The sequence below is a fragment of the Elephantulus edwardii genome, unplaced genomic scaffold, assembly GCF_000299155.1.
Source record: "Elephantulus edwardii isolate Elephantulus edwardi_28Jun2011 unplaced genomic scaffold, EleEdw1.0 scaffold00034, whole genome shotgun sequence".
In the NCBI taxonomy this organism is placed as follows: Eukaryota; Metazoa; Chordata; class Mammalia; order Macroscelidea; family Macroscelididae; genus Elephantulus; species Elephantulus edwardii.
In genome coordinates this window covers 2503339-2508565 of record NW_006399784.1, presented here as the reverse complement: position 1 = coordinate 2508565, position 5227 = coordinate 2503339, and the positions used below count along the sequence as shown (strand labels likewise).

Below are 5227 nucleotides of genomic sequence, written 5' to 3'. Positions count from 1 at the left end.
AATCACAGGCAACTAGACACCAAATAACAACAACAATAATGACGCAAATAAAAGTTGGAAGCAATGAAGAAAGCATGTTAGTAAAAAAAAAAGTGTGGTGACAAGAATGGGGCTGTAAACAGAATTATTTTTATATGATTTATTTTTATCAAATGGTTTATTCAAGAGAAATACAATTTTTCAAAAACCACAAATGACAACCTTACCCATGGACCTAATCTGAACTCTGCATAGAGTTCAGATTTACTGTATCTGTAGAAGGACTTGTTAGAAAAGTTCAATATTAGCACTAATAAAGATGCCAACCAGGTGGGAATGATCAGAAGACCAGAAGAGACATCTATAATCAGAAGCTAACATTACAAGCAGTGGACAACTCAACAATTTCTCTACAGATGGGCACCAACAAAATTTCTTCTTTTAAAGCAATGAGTGTGTGCAGGCTTGGGCGGCAAGTATATGATCCCAAATACTGTGTTGCCCCCACAGAACCAGTTATCCATAATGGAAGCAAAACAACAGGAACAAATGGGTGTGAAATCAGTGATAGCAATTATCAAGCAGAGTACCCAGATGAGTACCATGGTGAGTACCCCGACAACTATGCCTGAGAGTGCCAATATGGCAACCAGGCATTGATTAGTAGAGTCACCCAGAGGAGCTCAGTATTTAGTCCATGGTTTTTATTCAATGAGAACCGAGCTAACCTTGAGTAATTTTTATCTTGTCTTCCTAAAAACACTACTATGCTTATAAATATTGCCTTATGTACATTCCTTTTTCAGGCTCTTTCCTAAATAGTTAACTTTTTAAAATTTTTTTTTTCTAAATAGTTAACTTTTAGTGCTGCAACTGTTAAATCCTACAGCATAACCAGTAACTTGAATATGGAGTAAAAAGTAATACTGTGAAAAGGGATTACTCTTGAACAACAAACTCTTTTTATGAAAGATCTATGCTTTTTTATGATCTTTCCCTTAAACTTCTTCAACGAATAGGAAACGTTTTTGCAAAAAGTAAATCCAACAGTTCAGTATCTGGTTTCTACATGGAAGGCTAAACACATGCTTATAGCTAAAAGTTGTATATGCCAACTAAGTCTGAGATTTTAGGAATTTATATATCTATGTTTCACAGTATTGTTTACTAATTTTTAAATAAAGTCATGATCAATGTGAATTTGTGAAAAAGAAACTATTAGCACTTAAAATCAGGACAGGGGTAGATTGTGGAACTGACCACCATTACTCATGTGTAAGTTCAGGCTTAAGAAAATAAAAATAAATCTACCAGAACCAAAATATGATCTTGAATTTATCCCACCTAACTGTAACAATTGCCATAAGAGTGGGTTTGATACACTGAACACCAGATACATTGATTGATCAGATGAATTGTGGGATGATATCAAGTATATCATCCATGAAGAGCACAAAAAGTCATTAGAAATAAGAGAAAGGGAAAAAAACCCTGAAATTGAAGTCAAAAGAGGCCAAAAATTTCATTAAAGCATGAAGAAGCCAAAACAAAGGGAAAAGATGCTAAAGTGAAAGAGCTGAGCAGAAAGAATATTTCGATGGACAGCTCCAGAAGACATTGCAAAGTACTGTGATGAAATATGCAGAAAGCTAGAATTAAAAAGAAAAAAAAGGAAGAGATCGCTTAGCATTTCTCAAGTTGAGAGAACTGAAAAACAAATGTCTGCGTCAAGTCTCAGTATTGAAGTATGGGCAATATATTCAATGATTTAGGATGTAGCAAAAGAAGAAGGAGCCATTACATAGAGTCACTGTACCAAAAGGAAGTGTTTGGCACTGAAAACTTTCAGAAAATATAGGTTGAGCAAGAGCTGATGGTAATGCAGGAAGAAGCTGAAGCTGCACTAAAGGCATTGGCTAAAAATTAAGGCCACAGATTGATATATTTCAACTAACAGATGCAGCTCTGAATGTGCTCACCAGTCTACATCAAAAAATTTTATGTCAGATGGATCCTGCCGATAGTAAACAATACCAGAAAAAATGTCTAATTTATACTTTATTTACTATATAGAGCCATTTGACTGTGTGGATCACAATAAATTATGTTTAACCTTGAAAAAAATGGAATCACAGAGCACTTAATTGTGCTTAAACGAAACCTATAACTAGGTCAAGAGGCTGTTGTGCAAATAGTTCAAAGGAACACTAAATGATTTAAAATTTAAAAAAGGATGTGTCAAGGTTGTTTCCCATCTCCATATCGATTCAATCTATACGCCCTCAGGACCAAATGAATTTAAGAATCAAGGCAAAGTTCAAACCCCACGAACTCCATCATTCCACATTCCTTCATAAAGAAGCATTCTCATTGACTTTGACTACCCAAAAATGCCCATCTGGGAGCATTCTGCTCCTTCTCCAATCTCCTCTTATTCTAATGCCACATGTTTCTTTATATAGTTTGACTTCTTGAATGATTTGTTCAGCATGTAGACTGAATACACTTGAGGATTCTTTTATTTTAATCCATTGTATATTCCCTTGCTCTGTTTGTATAACAGTTTCTTGATTTAGATATGGGTTTTATGTTGTTGTTTGCCATAAAGTCATGCATGACTCATAGTGACTCCATGAACAAAAGGCCTGAGGCCTTTCCATAACTATCATTTCTCCAAGTTTATAGGGTTTCCAGAGGCACTTGGTTTAGAAAGTGGATGCCATTTCTGCTTCCCAGCCTCTCTTAAAACTGTGAGCTCCACCAAACACTGTCAACCATGGGCAGCCATTATGGCTTTTGAGATTCCAATGGTAAAAGGTTGAACATCACAGCAAACTCAGATTACCTCAGCACAACAATTTGCCAGAAGAGTGCCGTGCAACTTAGAAGAATGTTCCTCCAAAATATAGTATCAAGGGACTAAAAGATAGTTCCTTGGACCTGACATATTAAAAAAGGGGGGGAAGAGGGACTCTCCAGAAGGTTTTGTTGACTCCAAAAAAGAGGCTTTAATAATAATAACAAAACAAAACAAAGAAACAAAAAAAATTCCACAATGACCCTCAATCAAAACAAGAGAGCCCAATTTACATAGTCCAATTGCTTCACTCAGTTACCAAATTGGAGACAAAGACTTGGTCTGATATTCAAGTGTCTTCCTCGAGATCTTATTGACTCTAAACAAGAGACTTAAAGAAACAATATACACTGCCTCTCAACAAAAAACAAGAGTGTCATCACACAGAGTTGAGTCAAATGACATCCAAAATGGAAGAAAAAAGGGCTCAGTAATATATATTGTTGATATTGTTAAGTGCCATCTGTTACTGGACTTATAAACAAAAGACTTTAATCTTGTTCTATAACTATTGCCCTTTCTCTAAGTTCTTAGAGTTTCCACAAGAATATTTAGGAAGTGGATGCCACTCCTGCTTCCAAGCCTGTCTTAATATGTTAGCTAACCAGATACTGTCAACCATGTGTAACCATTATGGCACTTGACAGACCAATGGCACCATGTTCAGTATTACAGCAATCCATAGTTACCTCAATAAAGAGTAATTACAGAATAGTGCTGTACTACTTAGGAGTGTTCATTTCAAAAATAATAACAGCCAGGTCCAAGAGTCACAGGTCCGAAGGCCCAAATGAATTTTTAAAGGGGGCAGGTCCACCCATGCTTCATGTTTCCAGTGGTTCCTAGCAAAAGGTCTCTGGCCAGCCCAACACGGCCCAGAGACCTCCTGCACCAACAGAGAAACAGCGCACCTCTAAAGCCAAATTAGTTTAAAAAGGCCACAGGTCTGCCCATGTTTTTGTCTATCCAAAATCTGATGGGATAGCTCACCGTCCACATAGAATCATAGTGAAGAAAACAAAAGTTTACAATTCAGATTGATAACAGCATATAGTCAAGTTTGACAGTTCCTGTAATGTGCAAATAGACACCTCAGCCTCATGCCTGGCTATGTTTGCAAATTACCTGCCAATGTTGGCTTCCCTTCCTTAATTGTCCAAGAAAGTTCTCATTCCTGCCACTATTTTCCACTCGCTCAAAGTCCCATCTCACATCAACTATCCAGTTCAACCTTCATTGCTGCTGTTGACCTAAAGTGACCTAAAGCCCTACATTTCACCAGGTTGGGGAAAGTCTCTCTTCTGGCTGGAGGAAGAATTCTCTTTACTGGTGGGGGGATATCTTCTATTCTCTCTGGATAGAAACCTTTAATTTATTGATTAGACTAGCTAACTTTCTTGTAAATTGATTAGACTAGCCAATCCTCTTACAGATTGAGACTGACTTATCTTGTGCATGATGGATAGCCAATCTGTATATACATAAGCAAACAAGCCTCACTCACATAGTCCCAGTCCACCACATAGTCAATCATACACACTAGAAAAAGCCATATTGAGAGATTAACGCTCAATATCCGTTCTCATGAAAAAAAAAACAAAACCACCAAACAACAAAAATTATATCATACTATGGGACATCCACAAGAAAAAGACTGAAAACCCAATTACAAAAAGGGCAAAAAACATGGAGAGACTTTTCACAGAGGAAGACATTTGGATGGCCAACAGACACATGAAGAAATGTTTAAAATCATTGGTAATAAGAGATATGCAAATCAAAGCTACAATGATATACCATCTCACTCTAAGAGCAATGAAAAAAAGTTAACAGGATAAAAGGCAATAAATTATGGAAAGTAAGTGGAAAATTTGGAACTCACGTACACTGTTAGTGAAATTGTGAAATAGTACAACTCTGTCCAGCAGTTTGAGATTTCCTCAAAAAGTTGAACAAAGAAATTCCAAATGACCCAGCTATTCTACTGCTAGGAATATACCCCTGAGAAAATAGAACTGCAACACAAATGGATATTTGTATACTGATGATCTAATAGCATTATTAACAACAGCAAGAAAATAGAAACAAACCTAATGTCCGTCAATAAATTAACGGATTGAGAAATTGTGGTACATTTGCTTGATGGAATACTATGCAGAACACAAAAGAAATGATTTAGAAAAAAATACTATATAACATGGGAGAGGCTGGATAGCATTATGTTGAGTGCACTAATTCAGTCTGATAAGGACTAATACGGCATAAGACCATATAAGGATAACTAGTAAGATTGAAATAAAAGTCAAAGTGGGAAAAGTCAGGGGGACTGCGTATGGAGAGAGGGGGAAATCACAGTGTTGCAGAATTTGTCGGATGGAGAAAAGGAGTGAA

The 5227-nt window shown here is 36.6% G+C and overlaps 1 pseudogene; it reads left to right on the top strand.

Annotated features, from left to right (window-relative positions):
• The first annotated feature begins 428 nt into the window (after positions 1–428).
• LOC102849310 overlaps positions 429–5227 on the top strand; it is a 55745-nt pseudogene continuing 50946 nt past the window's right edge.